Source organism: Lynx rufus, unplaced genomic scaffold, assembly GCF_022079265.1.
Source record: "Lynx rufus isolate CCGP_SWC_20201006 ecotype Redwood Valley unplaced genomic scaffold, mLynRuf1.p SCAF_10, whole genome shotgun sequence".
In the NCBI taxonomy this organism is placed as follows: domain Eukaryota; kingdom Metazoa; phylum Chordata; class Mammalia; order Carnivora; family Felidae; genus Lynx; species Lynx rufus.
This window is the reverse complement of record NW_025814824.1, coordinates 30,934,841-30,946,848: the sequence shown is the minus strand read 5'-3', so window position 1 is coordinate 30,946,848 and position 12,008 is coordinate 30,934,841. Positions and strand designations below refer to the sequence as shown.

Genomic DNA, 12,008 nt, shown 5'->3' with positions numbered 1-12,008 from the left:
TCTCTCTCTTCATCTTTCTACAATATGAATGTCATTCCATTTTAATAAGTCACTGAGTTTCCTAAGTCTACTTTCATGATCCAATATCTTTGTTTTCCTCTTCTTTTTAGCATCACTATTTTCCATAATTTTATCTTCTATATCTCTAATTCATTTCTTTGCTTCATTCATCCTTACTGTCAATATGTCCATTAGGCTTTGCATCTCAGTTATAGCATCTTGATTTCAGCCTGACTAGAGTTTAGCTCTTTTATCTCTGCAATAAGAGATTCTCTAGTGTCTTACATGCTTTTTTGAAGCCCATCTAGAATCCTTATAATTGTTGTTTTAAATTCTAATTCAGACATCTTACTTATATCTGTATTGATTAGATCCCTGGCTGTCATCTCTTCATGTTCTTTCTTTTGGGGTAAATTCCTCTACCTTGTCATTTTAGAGGAAATAATAATAATAAAATTAAATTAAAAAAATTAAAACATCAAATAAAGGAAATAGGTCCTAGGTGTGTTTTGGTCTGCTTGTTAAGAGAAGCTTGATAGAAAGAAGAAAAAAGGAGAAAAGAAAGAAAAAATTAAAAATTAATAAATAAAATAAAGTAAATAGAATAAAAATTTGCTCTTTCTGTATCCAAGAAAAAAAAAAACAAAACAAAAAACAGAGGCACAAACAAACAAAAACCCCAAAGGAAGCTAGATCCAGTTTACGCTAGAGCTGAAACTTTGCAGTACCCTATGATCAGCAGACTTAGTATGTGGAAGGGATTTTGCTGATCTTCTGGGGGAGGAGCCTGCTGCTCTAATTCTCAGGCTGACTTGCCCTAGTGGAAATGTGCCTTGAGAGTGCAGATGGTGTGACTTGATGTAACACCTCCATTCTCCACTTGGTGGCAGTTTATTTAGCTCACTGAGGCCCATCAGTGCTGGGCCCCACTCTCTAGTCTGGAGTGGGATGTTCACACCTTCACAGACTCATGATCAATCACCCCTCTTGTGTCCCCAACTTCAGTCAGCTCCCCACATTCACCCTATCTGTTCCAAGCTGTCCACCTGTCAGGCAGTGCCACCCTCTTGAGTTTTATCTCAGGCATGGCTATGCTTCAAAACTCCACACTTCAGAGACCTCCACAGCTCAGATTTGCTCAAATTCTCTGGGGGAGGGTTTCACCATGCTGTGGCCAGTACCAGCTTCTCCCAGAAGATGGTTGTGTGACCACTTGGCTCAGAGTTTATGGTAAATTGCAACGCAGAGCCAGTGCCAGGTTTTGCTGCCCTTAGCTGGCATCTCTGTTCCTATACCAGTAAATGACACAGATCCATGGTGCCCACAGGGTCTTTTGCCCACAGAGAGGCCTTATTGCCTCTACCAAATCCCTTCCAAGCAGGGGAACCACTCCTTCCTACATGACCCAATGGATTTGATTTTCAGGCCCCACCACCTGCTACCAGGGTCCCGCCCTGACTCCTTGCTGGAGCACCACCAGGCACTAAGCTCCAAAACTTCAGACCCTGTGCTCCACTGTTTATAAAAAACTGACAGTATTGAACCCTCTCCTTTTTCCCCCATCAATGGTTTTGGGAAACAGATTTTTTCACTCTTTCTCTCTTTCTCTGTAGCTACTGTCAGAGGGAGTGCTTTTCTTGTGGGAACCTGACTTGTTGCTCTCTGTCCCCTTCTCTCTTCTATGAAAAGGCTTCCCTCCCCCTCTGTAGCACCTCTGCTCTTCTCTCCCCCAACTCACCTGTTCACACCACATACCTTTCCCTTTCTCTGCCTCAAATTTTGCAGATTGTTGTCTTAATCCTCACATCGATTTTCTAGGTATTCAAAAATGGTTTTGTGTTGATATAGCTGTGTTGAGGGACACAACAAGCCCAGGGTCCCCTTACTTTTCCTCAATATTAACTCCTCCTCCTCTCACTTGTTCACTTTGATTGCTTTCCATTATTAGGTCCTCCAGGTCACTTATCTGGTCTTCTGCTTCCTCCATTCTATTATGTATTGCATGTAGAGTAGTGTATTTTTAATTTGTTACTGAGTTCTTTATCTCTGATTGGTTCTTTTTTGTTTTCTATCTCTTTGTTAAGGGTCTCACTGAGGTCTTCCACTGTTTTCTCAAGTCCAGTGAGTATCTTTATGACCATTATTTAGAATTCTCTATCAGGCATATTACTTATCTCCATTTTGTTTAGGTCTTTTGCTATGATTTTGTCTTGTTCTCTCATTTGGGACACATTCCTCAGTCTCTTCATCTTGCCTGTTTCTATTTGCATGTGCTAGGAAAGTCCGCTATGTCTCCTACTCTTGAAAATAATGGCCTTATGAAGAAGATGTCCTGGAGTGCCCTGAAGTGCAGCGTCCCCTAGTTGCCAGAACCTGGCATTTCACGTGTGTCTCCTATGTGTGTTGTACGCACTCTGCTCTTGTGGCTGAGTTGCTTTTGCCTTCACTACAGTCATCTGCTGTGGACTCTTCACCTGTTGTGGGCAGGGTTTGGTCCCTGTGTCATTAGTGGACCAGTCTGGGGTCACCTTTGGCTTGAGTTGAGTCAGACCAGGTGTTTGCCAGGGATGAAGGAGCCTCGCACTGTGCTTGTCTCCTGAGAAGTTTTTATTGGTGGGCAGGACCTGAAGTCAGACCAAATGTCTGCCCCCAGACTACTGCTTAAGCTGAAGTCTTATTGTTGTGTGTGGTTATCTTTCTCTCTTCTCAAAGCAAGCGTCACTTTGGAGGCTGGCCCCTCTAGAGGCTACTACACATTGCTTGTGGTACCACTGTGGATTGACTCCAGCCAAGACCATATTAGAGGGGACAGATTCACTTAAATGGGGGGTGGGAGGGGAGATGGACATGGAGGAAGGGCTGCACACTCAGTGGTAGTAAGGTTTATACAGGTCTGCTGTGGAAGGAGACCTGGAGCTGAAGTCTGGCTGAAGGGGTGTGTCTGCAAGGGAACATGGGGCGGGGTGCACTGTTAGCAAATGAAGTAATGTCAGTACTGCGCTGGTTCCTGCAGATGGCTGTGTATTTATGTTGGGGAGCAGGGGAGGAAAATGGTACCTGCCAGCTACTTTGTTCTGGAAGTCTCCCAATGATCCCTACCCCTCCAGCACACTCTCTGAGATGAGTAAAGAAATCTCCCTACCATATGTTCCAGGCATTTTTCCAACTGCTGCTTCTAGGCTCTCTCTCCATGGGCTCTTTGTTGTGCTGTCTCTTTAAGGGCAGAGACTTAGTTTCCTCCCACCTCTCCCAGGGCCAAGCCCACTGATTTTTAAAGTTCCAAGTTTTAAATCCCACTGATTGTAAGAAATCAGGAAATTCATCTTTCTCGTGTGGGCTCCGTGGTGTGGGCAACTGTTCCTCTCACTTCTCTGTGTCTGCAGTGTTCCTCCCTCCCAGGGACAGTCTCATCACTCATTTAGCTCCAGGCTGTGTCTCTGCCCTTCCTTCCCTCTTCCATGCAAACCCTTCTCTATATTTAGCTGTGGAGAGTTTGTTCTGCCAGTCTTCAGGTTATTTTCTGGGTTATTTACACAGATGTGAATGTTATCTAGTTGTATTCATGGGACAAGGTGAGCTTAGGATCCTCCTACTCTGACATCTTTCCCAGATGTTGTCTCTGTCTTTTAATTAGTGTATTTAGACTATTTACATTTAACACAATTCTGATATGTTAGGGTTGATGTCTGCCATTTTATTATTTGCTTCTGTTTGTTTCACATGTTTCTTGTTCCCATTTCACTTTTCTTACCTTCTGATGGGTTATTTGAACATTTATTAGGATTCTACCTTAAGTTACTTAGGGTATTCTGAATATATAGCTTCATGTAACTTTCTTAGCCATTGCTTTAGGTGTTTCAATATATATGTAACTTATTACACTGTACTAATATTGATGTTTACCCTTTCTAGTGAAGTATAGAAACCTTACTTCCAACTAGGTCCCTTTACCCTCCCTACTTTTTTTTAATTAATTTTATTTTTTTTTTAATTTACATACAAATTAGTATATAGTGTAACAATGATTTCAGGGGTAGACTCCTTAATGCTTCTTACCCATTTAGCCCATCCCCCCTCCCACAACCCCTCCAGCAACCCTCTGTTTGTTTTCCATATTTAAGAGTCTCTTATGTTTTTGTCCCCCTCCCTGTTTTTATATTATTCTCGCTTCCCTTCCCTTATATTCATCTGTTTTGTATCTTAAAAGCCTCATATGAGTAAAATCATATGATATTTGTCTTTCTCTGACTGACTAATTTCACTTAGCATAATACCCTCTAGTTCCATCCACATAGTTATGAATGGCAAGATTTCATTCTTTTTGATTGCCGAGTAATACTCCATTGTATATATATACCACCTCTTCTTTATCCATTCATCCATCGATGGACATTTGGTCTCTTTCCATACTTTGGCTACTGTTGATAGTGCTGCTATAAACATGGGGGTGCATGTGCCCTTTTGAAACAGCATCCCTGTATTCCTTGGATAAATACCTAGGAGTGCAATTGCTGGGTCGTACGGTAGTTCTATTTTTAATTTTTTGAGAAACCTCCATACTGTTCCCCAGGGTGGCTGCACCAGTTTGCATTCCCACCAGCAATGCAAAAGAGATCCTCTTTCTCCGCATCCTCGCCAACATCTGATGTTGCCTGAGTTGTTAATGTTAGCCATTCTGACAGGTGTGAGGTGGTATCTCATTGTGGTTTTGATTTCTATTTCCCTGATGATGAGTGATGTTGAGCATTTTTCATGTGTCAGTTGGCCATCTGGATGTCTTCCTTGGAGGAGTGTCTATTCATGTCTTTTGCCCATTTCTTCACTGCATTATTTGTTTTTTGGGTGTTGAGTTTGCTAAGTTCTTTATAGATTTTGGATACTAACCCTTTCTCTGATATGTCATTGCAAATATCTTCTCCCATTCTGTCTGTTGCCTTTTAGTTTTGCTGATGGTTTCCTTCGCTGTGCAGAAGATTTTTATTTTGATGAGGTCCCAGTAATTCATTTTTGCTTTTGTTTCCCTTGCCTCCAGAGACGTGTTGAGTAAGAAGTTGCTGTGGCCAAGATCAAAGAGGTTTTTGCCTGCTTTCTTCTCTAGGATTTTGATGGCTTCCTGTCTTACATTGAGGTCTTTCATCCACTTTGAGTTTATTTTTGTGTATGATGTAAGAAAGCGGTCCAGGTTCATTCTTCTGCATGTCCCTGTCCAGTTTTCCCAGCACCACTTGCTGAAGAGACTGTCTTTATTCCATTGGATATTCTTTCCTGCTTTGTCAAAGATTATTTGGCCATATGTTTGTGGGTCCATTTCTGGGTTCTCTATTCTGTTCCATTGATCTGAGTGCCTGTGCTTGTGCCAGTACCATACTGTCTCGATGATTACAGCTTTGTAGTATAGCTTGAAGTCCTGGATTGTGATACCTCCTGCTTTGGTTTTCTTTTTCAAGGTTGCTTTGGCTATTCGGGGTCTTTTCTGGTTCCATACAAATTTTAGGATTATTTTTTCTAGCTCTGGGAAGAATGCTGGTGTTATTTTGATAGGGATTGCATTGAATATGTAGATTGCTTTTACCCTCCCCACTTTTTAAACATAATTGTCATCTTTCCTACTTACATTTCAAACACCCCATGAAATGGTATTATAACTTGCTCTTGCTTCAACAATCAAATATGGTATAAAAAACTCATAAAATTTTTAATAACTTGTGTATTTAGCCCTATTTTTACCTATTTTGATGTTCTTTCCTTTCTAAATGTCTAAGCCTTTCTTTTGGAGAACTTTCTTCAGCCATTTTTTAAAGAGTAGGTTTGCTACCCTTAAAATTCTCTTTGGTTTACTTCATCTGATAGTGTTGTGATTTTTGCCTTCATTCTTGGAGGATATTTTCACAAGATATAGAGTTCTGGTTTGAAGTTTTTTCCTTCAGTACTTTCTTTGTACACAGGATTACAGATGAGAAATACGCTGTTATTCAAATTGTTGTTCCCCTATGAGTAATGTGCTGTTTCTCTCTGGATGTTTTCAAGATTTTTTCTTTTAGTATTCAGACATTTAATGATGATGTATCTTGGCATGGATTTCTTTGAATTTATCCTGTTTTATCCTGAATTATCCTGATCATGTACCTTCTTGAATCAGTAGATTTGTCTACTTTTTCAGTCCCACTCCCTCTTCTCTCTTTCTGGGTTTCTGTTAACACCAATGTTCGCCCTTTTTTTGCCCTAAGGGTCCTTGTCCCTGAGAAGCCATCTTTTTTTTTTTTCCCCTGTCACTCACATCGGGTAAATGCTTTGATCTGTCTTCAAATTTTCTGAATCTATCCTCTGTTATGTCTACTCTACTATTTAACTTATACAGCAAATTTTTCATTTTGGTTATTATATTTTTTGGTTCTCTAATTTGCATTTGCTGTCTTTTTATAATTTGTATTTCTTTCATTAGATTTTCTATATTTCATTTGTTTCAAAAAAATTTATAGTTGTTTGCTGAAACATTATGATGCCTTCTTAAAAACCCTGTCAGATAATTCTAGAATCTAACTTATCTTGATGCTGGTGTCTGTTCATTGTCTTTTTCTCATTCCTGTTGTAATTGCTATGATAAGTGGTTTTTTTTTACTAAATCCTAGATATTTTTTGTCTTATATTAGACTGTGGATCCTATTTAATCTTTTTAGCGGTATAATGCAAGGACTAGGTGAGTCAGGGCTAGCAAGGGCTAGCTTCCTATCAGGCTCCTCCAAACTTTCCTGACCAAAATTGGGCACTATCACACTGCTTTATTACAGATGGATATGGTTAAAGTTCAAGTCCCTCTTTACCTCACTGTCACCTTCCTGGCAAAAGTGCACTGACTCATACTACCTGCAGTCTCTGAGTGGGGTTGTATGAGCAGCTCACTATTTGTCTCCACTGCCTCCAAGGCGGGAAAGTGGGGTGAGTTGACCACTTTGTTGCTGTGGGTAAGGGTGGAGGGTCAGCTCTTCACTGGACCCCCTGGCATGAGGGGAAGGGAGAAGCAGCTTGTCAACTACCCCTCCTTGCACCACTCTATTCTGCCTTGTAAATACCAGGAAAGGTGGAAGGTCAGCTCCCCAATGGGCCTTGATGACAGGGCAGGAGAGTGGAAGCCTAGTTGTAACTAGTTTTGCCTTGTACTGGCTTGTGAAGTTTCATTGCCACTGTGTGGAACCTCAACTCAATACTTGATCCCATTAATACCATCATGAGGTAGGGGGAGATCAGCCCTATCTACTTCCAGATAAGTATGGAATCCTAGCCCCTTCAATACTACGTTCTCTGTTGTGTGTAGAGTTGAAAAATATTGTGGCTTTGCCTTCTGAGATGTCCTGTCTTTATTCTCCTCCCTCACATTAGTCTAGACCTTCTCTTTCCATCATCTCTGTTGTCTCTGTCCTGCTTGATTTTAATGCCACTAAAAGCAATTTCTTCTCAGTGTGGCGCCTTGTCCTAAAAGGAAACCCTGGCAAGTCAATTTAGAGTTCATAGAGGTTATACTGCTCTATCCCTTTTGGTCCATCTCAACACAGGCATGTGGTACTGGAGACAACAAACCTCCTTTTATAGCTCTTGTTCTCCAACTCTCTCCCATCTCATTGCTTTCCTTGCTTCTTCCTACATAGATTACTAGTAGGCAGGGGCGTTGTCTCCACAACCCATATTTTGGGATTTGTGGGGATATCTTTTCATCTTTTTATTTTATAAATTTGTTTCTGATGTCTAATGTTTATTTTTGAGAGAGAGAGACAGAGCACAAGACTGGGGGTTCAGAGAGAGGAGACACAGAATCTGAGCTGTCAGCACAGAGCCCGATGTGGGGCTTGAACTCATGAACCACAAGATCATGACCTGAGCTGAAGTCAGATGCTTAACCAACTGAGCTACCCAGGCACCCTTCTGATGTTTAATATTTAGTCTTGTTTTGACATCTAGTTGCTTTACCTTTTTTTATGTGGCAATTCAGAGTAACTAAACAACTTTGCTGCTCTGTTGTCATATTACCAGAATCCTGTCCCTCCTTCCATTCTTCATCTGCTATAGTCCATTCTTTCCTGAACAACCAGTTTGGTGTTCTCTCTGAATTGTTCATTCATGGGTGAAATGGCATTACATTACATGGGTGAAATGGTGTTCATAGGTTACCCAAACAGAAAAGAGAATTCTCATATTGAGTCAATGACTGATTTATGCCCTCCCTCTAAGTTCAGTGATAACAATTGCAGTAAAGGAAAAACTTCAGCTAGTCTTTTGGGACATCAAGCACATAAACTGAGATGTGCTTTTTGAATTTAAAATTTCTATAATGGCATTGACATTTCACAATTACACATAATAAAAATAAATACGTATGCAGTTAAAACAATCATATAAAACTCTAGCCACAGGACCAAAAGATTGATTCCTTCTTACTGATGTTTTTGTGAATTTTTTTAGTCAGAGCCTTGGTGAGTCTATAGTTTACAAGGAATAGAGATTAAAATAAGTAATGAAAATCATCTTTTAAAATGAAACGGGAATATGTTCATCGAGGAAGTAATATAATCTCTGTAATTGAGAATTAAAGGATAATTCAAAATCCTTGATTAAAAGAAGCCTATCCTTCTTTAAGAAATGCCCAATTTTCTATTGGTGCTCAAGCTTAAACAGAATTTATTATGTGAAATTTGCATAAGAGAATAATGAAAAAAGTACTGGGCAAAGGCTACTAATATGGCTTTATTATAAATAATAATGGATGAATATGCCCAAATTCCACATAAGCAAGGCTGCTTCCCTGTGATAACTCCATAGTAGTGTGTGTGTGTGTGTGTGTATTTTTTTTAATGTTTATTTATTTTTGAGAGAGAGAGAAGGGAAAGGCCAGAGAGAGAGGGAGACACAGAATCCAAAGCAGGCTCCAGGCTCCGAACTGTCAGCACAGAGCCTGACACGGGACTCGAACTCATGAGCCACCAGATCATGACCTGAGTCAAAGTCAGATGCTTAACTGACTGAGCCACCCAGGTGCCCCAGTAGTTTTTATTTTTAAAAACTAAAATCTAATCACCTTTCTTGTAGCCTTTAAAATCACTTTCTTCACTAAATATAGAATCTTAAAACACAAACTGACTTAACTCTTTAGGTCCTTTTTTGTTGAACCTATTTTTCAGTCACCTCAATCTATGTAAATTTCAAACCACTGGCTAATGAAATTCTGAACACTCTTAACATGAATATGATTTTTCTTATTATTTTTAGATCTCTGATAATTATTGTCAGAATAAGTAAATGTTTATATTAGAATAGAAAAAGTCTCAAATCAACAATCTAAGCTTCCACCACAAGGAAATAGAAAAAGAAGGAAATAGAAAAAGTTTTGGTTTTTTGAAAAGATAAAATTGTTAAACTTCTAGCAAGATTGACAAATATAAAAGGGAGATGAAGTTTTCAAACATCAAGAATAAAAGAGGAATTCTAACTACAGAACCTACAAACATTAAAAGGAAATTAAGTGAACAATACAAACAAGCCTATATGTAGAAAGTCAACAACTTACACAAAATTGCCAAATTCCTTGAAAACCACAAACACAAAACTCACCCAAGATGAAATAGATCATTTAAGTAGTCTTACATTAAATAGACTGAATATGTAGTTAAAAAGTTGCCAAAAATGGAAATCTCCAGACACAATTGTCTTCACTGGTAAATATACCAAACATTTAAAGATGAAATAATGTGTAGAATCTAGTCAAGTTCATGGAAGCAGAGAATAAGAATTATGGTTGCCAGGGGCTGGGAGGAGAGGGAGATGGAGAGATGTTGGTCAAGGGGTACAAACTTTCAGTTATGCAAGAGGAATACGTTCAGGAGATCTAATGTACAGCAATATGACTACAGCTAATAAAACTGTACTGTGTACTTAAAATTTGCTATGAGAGTAAATTTTAAGTGTTCTCACAAGTAGGAAGAAAAAGAAAGAAAGAAAGAACGAAAGAAAGAAAATGGTAATTATGTAAGATGATAGATATGTTAGTTAACTTGATTGTGATGATTATTTTACAATGTATATGTATACTCAGAGCTGGGATGGGGGAGATGAAATAACACCAATTCAATACAAACTCTCCCAGAAAACAAAAGCGGAGGGAATGCTTCCCAGCTCATATAAGGCCAATATCAAAGTCAAACAAAGACAGTAAAAAAGAAAACTACAGTCCAATTTTCCTTATGAACATAACACAAGTTTTCAACAAAATATATCCATTAATATATAAAAAGAAAGATATACTACAACCAGGTATACTTTATACTGTAAGCTCAAAGCTGGCTCAATATATGAAAATCAATCAGTGTAATCTATCATTTTGACAGGCTAAAGAAAAACCATATGCTCAAATCAGTTGATGCAGAAAATCATTTGACTAAATCCAACATCCATTCATAATAAAACTCCCAGCAAACTAGAATTAAAAGGAAATTTCCTCAATCTGATAAAAAACCACAAAATTACTAATGCTAACAGCACACTTAATGGCTGGAGTCTTAATGGTTTTCCCCCTAAAATTAAGACCCAGGTAAAAGTCTCCACTTTCCCTAAAACAATTTATATAGTACTAGAAGTCCTGACCATTTCAATAATGCAAGAAAACAAAACAAAACAAAATTGGAAGATTGGAAAGGAAGAACAAAACCTATCCTTATTTGTAGATTGCAGGATTCTCTACATAGAAAATCCCAAGGAGTCTACCAAAAATTCCAGAAGTATCAAGTGAGTTTAGTAAGATCACTGAATACAAAGTAAACACATAAATATCAATCATACTTCTACATATTAGCAAAAAAAAATTGGAAATGAAAATTAGAAATGTGGTACTATTTAAAATTGCTCTAAAAAATTAAAACAAATTTAACAAAACATGTGCAGGATGTATATGGCAAATAATTCAAAATGCTGATTAAAGTATCAAAGGCCTAAATAAATGGAGAGTCATGCCATGTTCATAGACTGGAAGACTCAATATAGCTCAGGCTCCCAGGATTTTGGAGTAAAGTATGCCTTTACTTCAATGATAACTATCCTCCATTTGAAAACCAGCTTCTGATTTGCTACTGGGTTCCCCATAGAGACTAAACTCCCTAAACTTGGGATAGCAAGTGACTATGTGACTCAAAATATCTATCATGAGCATGATAATCTATTTCACTGAATCAAAGTATTGGATGTATGAAAGACTATTCCTTTGTTAAATGGAATGGTAATTACAAGACCAGAAGATACAAGCAAACTGTATAAGCAAGTGGTGCACACTCACATGGTACTAACTCCTACTACCTTAACACCTGATCCTTCATGCTCCTTAGAGCCCCATGGGAAGTCCACTATAAACATTTGACATTTCCAGAGGAGGAAAAACACCCTCCTTGGGTTATAGATGTGTCTGCAAGGTGTGGTGACATCATCTGGAAGTGAATGGCTGCTGCATTACAGCCCCACTCAGAGTTAACCCTGAAAGGCTCTGGTAAAGAAAAATTCTCCCTATGGACAGAGTTTTGAGAGGTATATTTGATTTTTCATTTTGTATGGAAGGAGACATTTGTTATTTTTTTTATTTGAAACACTTCATGAATTTGCTTGTCATCCTTGCTCAGAGGCCATGCTAATTTTCTCTGTATTGTTCCAATTTTAGTATATCTGCTGCTGCAGCTAGCACAGAAGGAGACATGTTAAGAGTCATATTGATTCATGACCAATGGCTCAGTGAGTTGATTGGTATTCCAGGGCTAAGAAGAAATATAACTGGAAAATTAACAAGGAGCTCTGGAGGAGAGACTATGTGGATGCGCTTCTAAGAATTGCACAGCGTAGGGGAATGTTAATTCTCATTAGGGGATAAGACATGAGAGGGTGGAAAGCAAATGAAGTTTGGATGTTTCTACCTTTGGCTCCTTATGCTGAGACTTGAGTTGGCCACAATGTTCCTATTAGTAAGGTCACAGCTCCCTTAG

General features: G+C 38.8%; 1 pseudogene; it reads right to left on the bottom strand.

Moving 5' to 3' along the window:
* Positions 1 to 11,606: 11,606 nt before the first annotated feature.
* Positions 11,607 to 11,706, bottom strand: LOC124505600 (uncharacterized; annotated as a pseudogene).
* Positions 11,707 to 12,008: the final 302 nt, after the last annotated feature.